The sequence below is a fragment of the Schistocerca americana genome, chromosome 2 (genome assembly GCF_021461395.2).
Source record: "Schistocerca americana isolate TAMUIC-IGC-003095 chromosome 2, iqSchAmer2.1, whole genome shotgun sequence".
NCBI classification, from domain to species: Eukaryota; Metazoa; Arthropoda; class Insecta; order Orthoptera; family Acrididae; genus Schistocerca; species Schistocerca americana.
The window spans coordinates 763,644,231-763,660,875 of NC_060120.1; positions in this window are offsets into that span (position 1 = coordinate 763,644,231).

The following is a 16,645-nucleotide window of genomic DNA, read 5'->3' on the forward strand; positions in this document are numbered from 1 at the left end:
AAGTATAATACTCAATAGGATAATTCGCCCCCCCGCCACCCCCCCTCCCCATGAACCACAGACCTTGGCGTTGGTGGGGTGGCTTGCGTGCCTCAACGATACAGATAGCCGTACCGTAGGTGCAACCACAACGGAGGGGTATCTGTAGAGAGGCCAGACAAACGTGTGGTTCCTGAAGAGGGGCAGCAGCCTTTTCAGTAGTTGCAGAGGCAACAGTCTGGATGATTGACTGATCTGGCCTTGTAACACTAACCAAAATAGCCTTGCTGTTCTGGTACTGCGAACGGCTGAAAGCAAGGGAAACTACAGTCGTAATTTTTCCCGAGGGCATGCAGCTTTACTGTATGATTAAATGATGATGGCGTCCTCTTGGGTAAAATATTCGGGAGGTAAAATAGTCCCCCATTCGGATCTCCGGGCGGGGACTACTCAAGAGGACGTCGTTATCAGGAAAAAGAAAACTGGCGTTCTACGGATCGGAGCGTGAAATGTCAGATCCCTTAACCGGGCAGGTAGATTAGAAAATTTAAAAAGGGAAATGGATAAGTTAAAGTTAGATATAGTGGGAATTAGTGAAGTTCGGTGGCAGGAGGAACAAGACTTTTGGTCAGCTGAATACAGGGTTATAAATGCAAAATTAAATAGGGGTAATGCAGGAGTAGGTTTAATAATGATTAAAAAAATAGGAGTACGGGTAAGCTACTACAAACAGCGTAGTGAACGCATTATTGTGGTCAAGATAGACACGAAGCCGACGCCTACTACAGTAGTACAAGTTTATATGCCAACTAGCTCTGCAGACGACGAAGAAATTGATGAAATGTATGAGGAGATAAAAAATATTATTCAAATAGTGAAGGGAGACGAAAATTTAATAGTCATGGGTGACTGGAATTCGACAGTAGGAAAAGGAAGAGAAGGAAACATAGTAGGTGAATATGGACTGGGGCTAAGAAATGAAAGAGGAAGCCGTCTGGTAGAATTTTGCGCAGAGCATAACTTAATCATAGCTAACACTTGGTTTAAGAATCATGAAAGAAGGTTGTATACATGGAAGAACCCTGGAGATACTAAAAGGTATCAGATAGATTATATAATGGTTGACAGAGATTTAGGAACCAGGGTTTAAATTATAAGGCATTTCCAGGGGCAGATGTGGACTCTGACCACAATCTATTGGTTATGAACTGTAGATTAAAACTCAAGAAACTGCAAAAAGGTGGGAATTTAAGGAGATGGGACCTGGATAAACTGAAAGAACCAGAGGTTGTACAGAGTTTCAGGGAGTGCATAAGGGAACAACTCACAGGAATGGGGGAAAGAAATACAGTAGAAGAAGAATGTGTAACTTTGAGGGATGAAATAGTGAAGGCAGCAGAGGATCAAATAGGTAAAATGACGAGGGCTAGTAGAAACCCTTGGGCAACAGAAGAAATCTTGAATTTAATCGATGAAAGGAGAAAATATAAAAATGCAGTAAATGAAGCAGGCAAAAAGGAATACAAACGTCTCAAAAATGAGATCGACAGGAAGTGCAAAATGGCTAAGCAGGGATGGCTAGAGGACAAATGTAAGGATGTAGTGGCTTATCTCACTAGGGGTAAGACAGATACTGCGTATAGGAAAATTATAGAGACCTTTGGAGAAAGGAGAACCACTTGCATGAATATCAAGAGCTTTGATGGAAACACAGTTCTAAGCAAAGAAGGGAAAGCAAAAAGGTGGAAGGAGTATATAGAGGGTCTATACAAGGGTGATGTACTTGACGACAATATTATGGAAATGGAAGAGGATGTAGATGAAGATGAAATGGGAGATATGATACTGCGTGAAGAGTTTGACAGAGCACTGAAAGACCTGAGTCGAAACAAGGCCCCCGGAGTAGAAACCATTCCATTAGAACTACTGACAGCCTTGGGAGAGCCAGTCCTGACAAAACTCTACCATCTGGTGAGCAAGATGTATGAGACAGGCGAAATACCCTCAGACTTCAAGAAGACTACAATAATTCCAATCCCAAAGAAAGCAGGTGTTGACAGATGTGAAAATTACCGAACTATCGGTTTAATATGTCACAGCTGCAAAATACTAACGCGAATTCTTTACAGACGACTGGAAAAACTAATAGAAGCCGACCTCGGGGAAGAACAGTTTGGATTCCGTAGAAATGTTGGAACACGTGAGGCAATACTGACCCTACGACTTATCTTAGAAGAAAGATTACGGAAAGGCAAACCTACGTTTCTAGCATTTGTAGACTTAGAGAAAGCTTTTGACAACGTTGATTGGAATACTCTCTTTCAAATTCTGAAAGTGGCAGGGGTAAAATACAGGGAGCGAAAGGCTATTTGCAATTTGTGCAGAAAGCAGATGGCAGTTATAAGAGTCGAGGGGTATGAAAGGGAAGCAGTGGTTGGGAAGGGAGTGAGACAGGGTTGTAGCCTATCCCAGATGTTATTCAATCTGTATATTGAGCAAGCAATGAAGAAAACAAAAGAAAAGTTCGGAGTAGGAATTAAAATCCATGGAGAAGAAGTAAAAACTTTGAGGTTCGCCGATGACATTGTAATTCTGTCAGAGACAGCAAAGGAATTGGAAGAGCAGTTGAACGGAATGGAAAGTGTCTTGAAAGGAGGGTATAAGATGAACATCAACAAAAGCAAAACTAGGATAATGGAGTGTAGTCGAATTAAGTCGGGTGATGCTGAGGGAATTAGATTAGGAAATGAGACACTTAAAGTAGTAAAGGAGTTTTGCTGTTTGGGGAGCAAAATAACTGATGATGGTCGAAGTAGAGAGGATATAAAATGTAGATTGGCAATGATAAGGAAAGCGTTTCTGAAGAAGAAAAATTTGTTAACATCGAGTGTAGATTTAAGTGACAGGAAGTCGTTTCTGAAAGTATTTGTATGGAGTGTAGCCATGTATGGAAGTGAAACGTGGACGATAAATAGTTTAGACAAGAAGAGAATAGAAGCTTTTGAAATGTGGTGCTACAGAAGAATGCTGAAGATTAGATGGGTAGATCACTTAACTAATGAGAAGGTATTGAATAGAATTGGGGAGAAGAGGAGCGTGTGGCACAACTTGACTAGAAGAAGGGATCGGTTGGTAGGACATGTTCTGAGACATCGAGGGATCACCAATTTGGTATTGGAGGGCAGCGTGGAGGGCAAAAATCGTAGAGGGAGACCAAGAGATGAATACACTAAGCAGATTCAGAAGGATGTAGGCTGCAGTAGGTACTGGGAGATGAAGAAGCTTGCACAGGATAGAGTAGCGTGGAGAGCTGCATCAAACCAGTTCCAGGACTGAAGACCACAACAACAGGATAATTCGAAGGGACTGAAACTGAAGTGAATAAAAAAACACATAAAAAAGAAGAAAAACATAAAAATAAGAAAGTTAACTGTGGTACTTGCTTTAAATTTAGTGTGTCACCCGTAATGACGACGATAATGTACACACAAGCTCGTGGAACACAACACTGCGAGAAAAGCGGAAGCTTCCTCTAACAGCCAAATTTAAAAGGAATGCAACGCAACAAACACTGTGTTTTTGACCAGCATAACAAAGATAATGGCCAGAACATCTAATGCCTAATCTACAAACAACATCAATTACTTACGGTTCTAAAGAAACAATATGCTTTAAACCATTAAAGGACACAATTCCCTTTCGTCACTGGTTGTATTTGAGAGAAGACTATAATGATATAAAACTGTATGAAAAGCTGAAATTTCACAAACACACCTAGATTATGTATGCGGATCTGAAGGTAGTCAGCGTCTTAGACAACGGTGAGGCTTTAGAAATATCTACGTTCTCTGTTAGATACAGAAGGAGTAGCCCATCCGAGGTGACAAGGAAGCAGGGATGCATAACATTATGAATCAATCATTAGCTGAGACAATATGCATTTTACCCCACTTTACATCAAGTTTAGCTTAATGAAGCAGTTCGTCAGTTCACTTAACTCTGACTGCGATCGCCTTCGATGTACAGTTCTCGTTTTTCCTGCTTGGTAGATAGATATCAAGGAAGGGATGGTCAATGGATTCCAGATGTGTGTATACAAGAGGAAGAACTTATCAGGAAGATGAATAACACGGCTTTTTTTAAGGAAGTTATGGGAAACTTTATGGGTAACCCAAAGGCGGGTAACGATACAGATGTGGCTGGAAGAACTTTGTTCGCCTTCCACTACCTTAGGTGCAACATTAACATGAAAATACAGTTCTTGTACAATCACGTTGATCAGTTACCTCAGACCTCTGTGACGATTAACAATGAACAGGGAGAGAGATTACATTAAAACTTCTCATTACGAGACAGTGGTATCAAACAAAATGGGACAGGAATGTATCGATTAAGTACTGCTGCAACAGCAAACGGTATTGATTCCAGCGAGTACACAAACATTGAAAATAAAACGCAATTTTTTTCTGGACTACAATATTTCTGAGCATTGTCTTTATATTTATTTTTATTTTCTCATTACGTGCATTATATTTGTACCAATATTTTACTTCACTTAATGTTTTATTTTTAATTGTGCTTTATTTTATGTGTAATAGATATAATGACAGAACTGTTATTATTTTTTACTGAAGGGAAATTACTTTTTCTGAGATGAAATCCAAAATAGAAGTGAAACTGAATTATCGAATAGTCTTTTGAAAAACTTCCTTTTGGGCAAATCTTGTATGTTACATAGAAACAAACAAACCATAGGTTAATAAATGCAATAAAAGTTTGGTGCATATGTTATCATTTCAAATGTCAGCACGACATACATCATGTCATATTGGAACAACAACTTCTGCATAATCTCAGTAAGATACCTATTTTTTAATTATACTTGTCCATTCAAAATTGTGCCCTATTACAAAATGTACCTGCGAATTTGGATTTCTTCCAGGACGTCTAATAAACTTCCTGTTTCATTGTATGAAGGACTTTCAAAGACACAGGCAATTCAGATGAATGAATTTCCTTCAAAGTTATGCACTGCAAGTGGAGATTTGATCAGTGCTCGACGTAGAGTTACGTTCCTTAATTCTAAATCTGAAATTTTTCCTTCTTTCTCCGTCGAATGCCTTATGAGTTTTTTTGAGTCGTCAGTCTTCTGACTGGTTTGATGTGACCTGCCACGAATTCCTCTCCTGTGCCAACCGTTTCATTTCAGATTAGCACTTGCATCCAACGCCCTCATTATTTGCTGGATGTATTCCAATATGTCTTCCTCTACAGTTCACTCTAGTACAATCAAAGTTATTCCCTGACGTTTTAACATATGTCCTATCATCCTGTCCCTTCTTCTTGTCGGCATTTTCCACATATTCCTTTCCTCTCCAATTCTGTGGAGAACCTCCTCATTCCTTACCTTATCAATCCATGTAATTTTCAACATTCTTCTAGCACCACATCTCAAATGCTTTCGTTCTCTTATGTCCCAGTATTCTCACAGTCCATGTATCACTGCCATCATTGCTGTGCTCCAAATGTACATTCTTAAAAATTTCTTCCTCAAATTAAGACCTATGTTTGATACTATCAGGCTTTTCTGGCGCAGAAATGTCCCTTTTTCCCGTGCCAGTCTGCTTCTTATGTCCTCCGTGCACTGTCCATCACGGGCTATTCTGCTGCCTAGGTAGCAGAATTTCTTCGTCTACTTTGCTGTTCTCATTTCTCTTATTTCTCATTGCTTTCGTCTTTCTTGGATTTACTCTCAATTCATAGTCTATGCTTACTAGACTTCTCATTTCATTCAACAACTCTCGTAATTCTTCTCCAGTTCCTCTGAGAATAGCAACGTAATCAGTGAATCTCGTCATTGATATACTTTCACCTTGAATTTTAATCCCACTCTTGAACCATTCTCTGCCGGCCGGAGTGGCCGAGCGGTTCTAGGCGCTACATTCTGGAACCGCGCGACCGCTACCGTCGCAGGTTCGAATCCTGCCTCGGGCATGGATGTGTGTGACGTCCTTAGGTTAGTTAGGTTTAAGTAGTTCTAAGTTCTAGGGGACTGATGACCTCAGAAGTTAAGTCCCATAGTGCTCAGAGCCATTTGAACCATTCTTTAATTCACGTCATTGATTCTTTGATGTATAGATTCAACCATAGGGGCGACAGACTCTATCTCTCTCTTGCACCCCTTTTAATCTACATCACTTACCACACTGTGTACTCCAGACCACTAGAATCTGAATGCATTCTCAAGCGAACAGCATAAACGTGCTACTTAAACTCCAACTCAACAGTACGTCTTTTGCTACCACAATCGCACAGACATACCTTTCCAGTTCAAAATGGTATTCGAAGGATATGTGCAAAAGAAATGTAGCAGGAAGAAGGTTATTTTAACATTCAGTTGTTTAAACAACATCAGCACAATTGGTTTAAAATAAAATGAGTAATATAACTCAAATACTTTCCTGTACTGGAAGTCAGTAAACTGCAGCAAAAGGAGCTGGAATACGAAAACAACTGCGCACAGAAAACAACTGCGAACAGTCCACTGTTAACATGGAGAAACATCATGCCATATTTCATGAAGATGGAAGGTGGGAGAGAAAGCCTAATAATTTTTTTATACTAGGTGAATGCGAAATTCACTGGCAGGTTGTAAAAGAAGCCCATTTTTCTTTAAATTAGACTGAATCGCTTGGTTTAATGCTATCGATCACATGATTCAGTTTAATTCTGAACTTAAGTACTATTGAAAATACGGGACACACCTTTCGCCATATCTACTGTGCTTCTTATCAGAGCAGGCACTCCTTTTCTGTCTTCAGTGTCGTCTGCCGTCTGAAGTCTGAAGAGTATAATGGGATTTAGCCCAGAGATTTATCTACAATGCACAATGGAATCTGACTAAACGACGTCAGCACGACTGGTTAGGGAATGCATTTTATTAATAATTTAAAAAGACGTTTGTCAAGCTGAACAGCGATTCTCACTAAACGCAGGACGTGAAAAAGAGTAGTGGAATGCACGAAAAGCGATTAACATTTACGAACTTAAAATGTGGTCACGTAATTCCCTTGATCACTGAATTTGGTTACTGCACGGATTACCTACATTATAAGACTAAAGTCTAATCAGAATACGAACCAAAATGTTTTATCCTAAGCGCTCTCGGAAGCAGCACGTTTCATTCAAGACACTGTCGTCTGGTGCAACATCCCCGGGTGGAGATGGTGGGTGGCCAAGCGTCACGACAACGAACCCCCGGAGTCAAAAAATCTCATTCAGTCGCTTGGAATTAAGCGAATGTTCAGTGGTTCAAATGGTTCAAATGGCTCTGAGCACTATGGGACTTAACTTCTGAGGTCATCAGTCCCCTAGAACTTAGAACTACTTAGACCTAAGTAACCTAAGGACATCCCACACATCCATGCCCGAGGCAGGTTTTGAATCTGCTACCGTAGCGGTCGGGCGGTTCCAGACTGTAGCGCCTAAAACCGCTCGGCCACTCCGGCACTAACGGACTTCCCCACGCTTCTGCAACCAGAACTAAGAAAGCTACGCTGATTCTACGATCGCAGATGCGCTTTCAGGCAAGCACACATCTATACATCGCAGGGCTAGCCATGATTGGGTTACGGATAAAGGGCAACACAGGATGCTGATACGACATAAAAAGGAATAAAGTCAATATAGTTGGTTTCCTATGCAATCCTTCTCTCAGGCATGGATATAGGATACAATTAGCGGAAAGGCAGTCTACGGAATTAGTCGAAGCCAAGTTAATTATTGCAAATAACATTTTGATGAAAGTTATACGAAATAGAGAATTGGGAAGGAAAACGAAGACATGGGTGGGAATTCATGGTTTTCCAGCCGCTCAGGACAATACGGTAATGAAATGGTGGCAATTGAAAATTTTTGCGGGACGGAGACTCGAACCAGGAATTACCTGTTCTCATGAGCGGTTCGGCGAATGTATATTACATGATTCGTCACTACTGTGAAAGAAACCAAGCCAACAAATTGAATTAAGCGTTACAACATTGATATTCTACAACGAACCAGCGGAGGCCAAGGGTCCCTTGTACTAAAACATTCATAAAATATTCCTGAACAGCATCAGAAATTTTGTTGATGTCTTTCGGGTTCAATATGGTAACATTAAAAGCGTTGCTAACGTTTGGAAAGCTAAAATCCAGAAAACACAGTTATGCTTGCAAGCAACGGTTCTGGTTAACGTATAAACTCTAAGTACAGTGTGTTTGCGTAACAGCGTGCAAAAATGTAACAGGACGTAGAGAATGTTCCACTGAACAATTTGAGGTTGGGAACCTGGGTCGGAGTAGCCAGCTTAACGAGATATGGAAGTAAACTTGTCTACTGCTTTGTCTGGCATTACTGTTTTCCAGCTTATTTACAACTATCGTGTGTACAAGTTTACACATACTGTGCTGTTTATTTACATGTACATTCTTTACTTCCTACAAGAAAACGAGGAGGACGAGCCTGATTACTAGGAAATTATGATGGAGGTTTTGTTTACTTTAGTTGTCTATGAGGTGGCTCTGTCGTATTTACATTGTCCCATAACAGAACGTGCTATGAATCAACGACAGACCCATTCATTACTCAGTGCTATTCAGAAACGCACAGTACAATACTATGGACCAGTATCGGTACAGTTTCTCAGAAGTCGCTGACATGCACCTCGCTGCTGAAAGGCTGTGCCGTATAGGGAACGATTTCCTAGCCGGTATCATCCGTCACGACGAGCGTTTATATCTTTCGATCGACGAATGCGCCTTCATTGGAAAGGAGAAACGAGAGATCTGTCAAGAGGAGGACTACTCGCTCATCCAGTTTTGAAGAGGAAGTAGTGGAATGTGTTGCAGTGGACCCCACTACAAGTACTCGTCGTGTTACACGTGAAAGGGCGCTGCACTTCCTAGCATGTGGCGAGTTCTCCACGAACAACGATTACACCCACATCCAGTCCATGCAATGCTTGTAGCTGACTTTGCACAAAGGGTCGCATTGTATCAGTGATTGCTCCAAAAATAGATTGATCGATCACATTTCCTTCAAATAGTGCTGTATACTGACGAGGCCTCATTTGATTGTCATGGTTTTTCGAACGGCAGGAATAGGTATGTGTGGGATGAGAAAAACCCTCACCTGTAGTAGACTCACACCATCAAGAATGTTTTGCTGTGGATATCTGGGCCGGCAATGTAGGCGACAATCTCACTGGGTCATATCTTCTATCTACATCTACATCTACATACATACTCCGCAATCCACCATACGCTGCGTGGTGGAGGGTACCTCGTACCACAACTAGCGTCTTCTCTCCCTGTTCCACTCCCAAATAGATCCAGGGAAAAATGACTGCCTATATGCCTCTGTACGAGCCCCAATCTCTCTTATCTTATCTTTGTGGTCTTTCCGCAAAATATAAGTTGGCGGCAGTAAAATTACACTGCAGTCAGCCTCAAATGCTGGTTCTCTAAATTTCCTCAGTAGCCATTCACGAAAAGAACGCCTTCTTTCCTCCACATACTCCCACCCGAGTTCCTGAAGCATTTCCTTAACACTCACGTGATGATCAAACCTACCAGTAACAAATCTAGCAGCCCGCCTCTAATTGCTTCTATGTCCTCCCTCAATCCGACCTGATAGGGATCCCAAACGCTCGAGCAATACTCAAGAATAGGTCGTATTAGTGTTTTATAAGCGGTCTCCTTTGCAGATGAACCACATATTCCCAAAATTCTACCAATGAACCGAACACGACTATCCGCCTTCCCCACAACTGACATTACATGGTTGTCCCATTTCATATCGCTATGCAATGTTACGCCCAAATATTAAATCGACGTGACTGTGTCAAGCGCTACACTACTAATGGAGTATTCAAACATTACAGGATTCTTTTTCGTATTCATCTGCATTAATTTACATTTATCTTAATTTAGAGTTAGCTGCCATTCTTTACACCAATCACAAATCCTGTCCAAATCATCTTGTATCCTCATACAGTCACTCAACGACGACACCTTCCCGTACACCACAGCATCATCAGCAAACAGATGCACATTGCTATCCACCCTATCCAAAAGATCATTTATGTAGATAGAAAACAACAGCGGATCAACCACACTTTTCTGGGGCACTCCAGATGATACCCTCACCAGTTAACTGTAACTAATGTAAATAAAAAAGTAAACAGTAATGTGATTTTATTCCCACTATCGCCTTTAGCTGTCTTCTCCGACCCCAGGTTCCCTGCTTCATATGTTATGGAGAATCCTCTATGTCCTGTTAAATTTTTGCACGCTCTGGCGATAGACCCTGCATGAAAGGCAGTGTCTTGACTGACTGGCTGACTCATGTCGCCCAGCCGAAGCCGCTAAAGGCGTCGTTTAAGAAGGGATTTTTCGAAATTCCAAGACAAAGGAGGTGAAATAGGAGATGAAGAGTTTTTTTGAAACATGGCACTATTAAATCAATTTTGAAGCTAGACCTACAAAAATTCTCAGTTAGAAATAAAGAAATCCGTTTTTCAGCATTTTTGGAAATTGAACCTCTAAGGAGGTGAAACAGAGAATGAGATTTTTTATGAAAATATTTTATTACGAAAGCATTTTTAAAGCTAGATCAATGAAAATTTAAATTCGGCTTCTCAGTTAGAAATAAAAAACTGTGTCTCTCACTTCAATCCCTATGGGCGTGAAACGCGGGATGAAAGATTTTAAGGAAATATGTCATTGTGCAAGTATTTTTGAAGTTATACCTACCAAAATTTGTATTTGACTTCTCTGTTAGAAATAAAACATGCACATCTCCCTGTTTTTGGAAATTCAATCCATAAGGGGGTGAAATAGGGGATGGAACGTTTTATGAAAATATTTCACTGCGAAAGCGTTTTTTGAGCTAAATCTTTGAAAACTGGTATTTGGTTTTCTCGTTTAGAGATGAAAAAATACGTGTTTCACAGTTTTTGGAAATTAAACCCTTATGGGGGTGAAATAGGGTCATATTGATTCACTGATTCGTCATCGTCAAGCCCAAACCGTTAACGATGAAAACATAAAGTTTGGAGGCGGTGTGGATTTTACAGTGTGGTCATCGTTTAAGAAGGAATTGTCCGCAATTCCAATCCTAAGGGGATGAAATGGGGGATGAAAAGCTTTTTGAAAGTATCTCGCTATTAATGAAATTTTGAAGCTATAACTGCGAAACCTGGAATATGGTTTCCCAGTCAGAAAATAAATAATTCGTATTTCAGCACTTTTGGAAATTCAACCAATAAGAGGGTAAAATAGTGGATGAAAGTTTTTGAAAAATAAGTAATTACCAAAGAAGTACTAAAGTATTTTTACGGTTACATCTATGACAGTTGATTTTTGACTAGACATAAAAAATAGTGTTTTATTATTTCTGGAAATTCAGCCTCCAAGGGATGGCATAGGGGGATGAAAATTTTTGAGAAAATATTTCGTTACACTAAAAAAATTTGAAGCTAAATTTGTGAAAATTGATATTTCACTTCCCGGTTAAATATAAATAAACATTTGTTGGGGGATGAAAGTTGCTACGGAGATATCTCCACAAGAACGCCAAGATAGGATTAGCAGAAACTTACTCCAGCTACCAGAACCGCTTTTGGTTAGAAGTACATTCGGAAAATACTATGCTTGTAAGGCCTTAATTAGCGTGAAAAGCTTAGAAGGTGGTGTAATCTGTGAACAACATAAAAATTCGATTAAATAAAAACAAAAATATCTCTGTAGGCAATACAATCTACGCGAGCAAAGCAGCGGGCGCTAAGCTAGTAAGCATATAAACGTAATATAAACAGTGTATCTAATATTTAACCATAATTTCGGATTTAAATCAGATGTGTGATTCGCATTTCCACAGATAATTCCTGGGGTAGTTTACATAATTGCACCAAATCCTTGCTGTGTGCAGGGAACTATTTGTGAATGTAGTTACTAATCATATGGTCTTCGGTTTCATATTCTGGTGACGACGAGTATGACACTAGTCGAAATGTCGCGGTGCGCTTTCTCAACACCGACACCTGGTTAAAACCGAACTTTTCATCAAAAACTTTTTTTTTTAACTTTCGAAGTGATACCATTAGTACTCTTATTTCGATAGATGTTGTCATTGCTGCTTGCTGCAATACACTAGTAGCGTTGTGATGCACCACGCTGACACACACACACACACACACACACACACACACACATCGTGTACTTCAAAGAAACACTGTTATGAAAGACGTGTTGCGGCCGCTCCTTATCGGGCCGTGTGACGCGTCGCATCTTACCAACCGAACCGCGCCCACAGCCTTGACACAGAAAGCGGAGTGGGCAGACGCTTCGGCCGGCGACGATTCCGTTTAACGACGCCGATCTGGAACCAAGGGCACATCTGTAGGGCAGGAGAAGTTAGGTGACTAACACGTACGGAAAAGCCGACAGGCGATGATGGGATTTCACATTGTATTTCCTGGAACACAAACTCATACTGTACGGACAAAGATGGTTATGGACGTTCGGTGTTTTAGCTTCTTGCATCTCCAGGCTCTCACTTCACACTTTGCCCATCGCGATATTTGATTTATGATACACTTAATTACAGAATAAACGTTTAAAAACTTATTTTTTATTCCCCAGGACTTCTATGTAGTAGATTTCTTGTAAAGAGATTTTGTGTATATTATACCAGGAGGCTGCCATATTTTGAAGCTTTATTCAGGAGTGTTACAGTTAGGCGATAGGCTTATTCGGGCTGCATCGCCATTTTCAAGCGATTTGCAATTATATAGCGCTACTACTACATACAGTTTTTACGTTACGTATCTGACTGGTTATGTGAGTGTGTCGAGTACTTACTTCCATATCTCACTTCTATGTATAACAATGGATGTTGTCCTTGAGTATCTTTTTTTAAATTTTTTCTTATAAATCTGACAGATTTACTTGACAAAATTCAACGATCTTGTATAATTGCACATTTATGTTATTCATCTATGGAACTGTGTAGTGCTTACAGATTCTTTGTGTAGCTTCGTGTGCGTAGTCTTTGCTTATCACGCTATCTTTCACCGTGTCCTAAAGTGTCGATGAAAGCTTCGATAAAATTTTTATGCTTTCCACGAATGAGATAAATTTTTAACCATACAACATTGTTGACTTCCGTCAAGCAAAGCTGTCAAATTTGTAGAAAACGAGAACTGCAACAAAAATTACTCAGCAAAAACATCTACTGTCGAGAACAAAATCTATAAGTGAAAACAACTCAGCCTGCGCTACAATATAATACGCAGAAATATTTGACAGCAACAACGTCAATGATGAGATATGAAAGTAAATATTCAACACACTGTTACAAGACCAGACACATATATAACGCAAAAATTATATATACCAGTAGCGCTATATATCTGCAGATCGCTTGAAAATGGCAATGCAGCCGCAATAGACTTATTGCATAACTGTATAACTCTTGAATAAAGCTCCAAAAATAGCAGCGTCCTGGTATAAAATACATAAAATGTATTTAGAAACGTAGATACAGGATGTAAGGAAACATTACAATCTAAGAGTGTGTTCAAACTTTGAAGGTATACGTGTAACACGAAGCGAAAAGATACGAATAGAGCCAAATAGATTCGACAGATAACACACTCAAGAAAAAATAATGATACCATGAAAATCCTCAGACGGCAGACAACGCACTATTATTGAAAAAATTTGAGACAGCTATTAAATTTTAAAAAAATCTGCGAATCGCAATTTAATCAAAACATCGCGTTAGTAACTGATCAATAGGATTCATGCTGGAGCCTGTGGTGTCGTCAAAGATCATGTTTGGAACAAGATGGTACAATTGTTGCATAAAAGAAAGGTCTATGACATTTATTACACATCATTTCTGACCAATGAGTGTGGCATAGGAACCATGAGGAAGGGGAGGTGCGAAAGGTACGCAAGCATTTGAGGTATTTGTTAGAAGCGTGACTCATAAGATGAAACAATGAAGGTTCTTTCTTGTTGACAAACTACACGATACAATAACCGTACGTAAACTCAAGTATGAAGTTCTCCTCCCGAATACCAATCATAATCGACGCATAAAATAATTCGGGAAAGCTCACTTACCTTGGGAAGTACTTATTCTATCACTGTAATTAAGAAATATGAGCTGAACATCATGTATTATTGGGACAGAGCATCCAAATATTAATAAACAACGTGCCGGACCGAGACTCGAACTCGGGATCTTTGCTTTTAAAACTGAAATACCTATTTCAAGTATTGTGTCTTATGTAATTGGGTTTTTTATATCTATATTTACCGAATCACTTTTCTTTTCATACATAAATTTTATTTAATGTCGCATATATGACCATAGTTTAGACAAAGATCCATCATTATAAAGAGAGTGCGTAACAGACTAAACGAGCACATCATAATGACAAAAGCAAAAACTTCACCACGACTGAGACGTGCGATCACTGACTCCATGCATTTCAGAGTTTTCTAACATTACTATCTTTCGACTCTTTGTTATAATATCATTTACAACAGATGTAACTATACAGAGATACTTTACAACAGTTTTCATGAGACAGATTATTTATTATTGTGTATTCTGACCTAAAATTAGTAATACATTAAATTTTTTTGATTAACACTTATCAATGAAAACTAGCCATTTATACAATCAAGTATTTGTGTGACCGTCCTTCTGATTGAAGGTTTCAGGAACTTCGACCATTCACGTATGTGATAAAATGGAACACCTGCAGCCTTTATGTTATTTATTATACAGTTTCTAGTTTCGGTGATTCAGTACACCGTCTTCAGACCTTAAAAAATGCTGAGGGGGTGAACTCCAGTCGTATACACGATGCCATCGGTGGCTAACATCTATGAACTGTCTTCCGTAGACTGCACTAGCAATATTGTGACTGCAACCATCAGCTACCAAGTTAGGTTGGTAGGAGAATGCTGATTATTCATATTACTTGGAATTTACTTTGGTGTCATTAAAATGACGGAAATTTCAAAGCACTTCCTTTTATCATTCAGAAATATTTCACAAATCATATCCTCAATGCTGAGTGAAGCTCGGTAAAATTTGCATTGTCACGCTTTGCAGCTTTGCGTGAACAATAATTAACAATCTTGAAAAAAAGAAAAAAGAAAAAATCCAATACGCTAAAACATAAAGTTAAAAAGAAATAAGAACAAGAAGGCAAGCTGCCCTACAGTGGTTTATTTCAGATCATCATTTTGTCCATGAAGACAGAGCAGAGTCAAGTCATCCGTTGCAAGATAAGGATTTGATGTAGGCCTAAATGAATATTTTCAACAGAATATTAGGAACAGTTTTAAATCAGTGAAATTTTATGTAAATTCAACAGATGAGTTTTTGCAATAGGGCACATTTAAATTACGTAACAGTTAGTTATTCTGGATAATCTCGTGAATTTTTCTTTTGTTCAGTCTAATTTTACACAGTCAGATGCATTTTACACTAATTAAAATCACACTGATAAAAAGCAGTTTGCGTATACATGTTCAAAAGCAGGTTAGGTTCGCCCATTCTAAATCTTAATCTGTAATCGGAAGTTTAGAAGTCACACAGTTTTCGGTTTGTTAGCGAGAAATTCAGTTAAACACCGTTTCAGCCTATAACTCCCAATTAGATAACTCTCATTCGAAGTACCTGGCAGATGTTGCCTAAATCATTTAAGTTACATTTAATTTATATGAAAGTGATGAAATTCTTAACCTGACGTTGTTCTCTGAATTTTAATCTTAACTCTCTGCAGTGTCCCATAAACAAAATTATCGTTACACCAGACAAGTCACCCAGCTGTACATATTTGATGGTAACCCAGAGAATCCAGACTGCGTCGTTTGTTAAATAAAAGCAGTGTCTCTTTCACATAAACAATTCAAAGATACATTTTTACCTTTGTTGAGAAGTATGTCTGTAAAGTATCTTTCATTGTCTGCTTCATTGTCTTTCATTGTCAACATGATTCCTTGAGCTAGTTAAGTTCCCTTATCAAACCCTCGAATGCTTTTTGCTATAATACCTGCTCCCCCCCTTAGAACGGTGACAGTCTCCTTACAGCAACTGTCCATTCCTTTTAGAGGATGTTGTTTGCTGAGTACACATGTTACTTAGTGGTTAGGCAGTTGTCAACAACTGTCAATAGGGATTTCCTGTATTTGTATGTTGCTTTCCTAGTTAGCAGAATAAAAAGAATAACAGCTCGTGCGACAATGATGACTGGGGTATACCGGAGGCGTAAACAGTCACCGACCTTGAACGTTTCTTCTCTCGTTCACACTTAACACTTTCTCTGTCCACGTCTGGGTGGGATTGTACCTTAAACATAGCACTGCGGAACAGATGTCTGAAAAGGTGAAAATGGAATGCCCTTCAACGCTTAATATGTGAGGAGGAGGAAGTGAACTCTTGATTATCTCATGCTGTCAAATAACTTCTTTCTTTAGAGAAGCATTTACAGAATGATAAGCCCCACGTTAACAATGTCCACCGTCTCAGCATAAAACGTTGATCATTGTTTACAGTAAACAAGATCTCACATAGGTGTAATGAAACAGCGCATACAGTT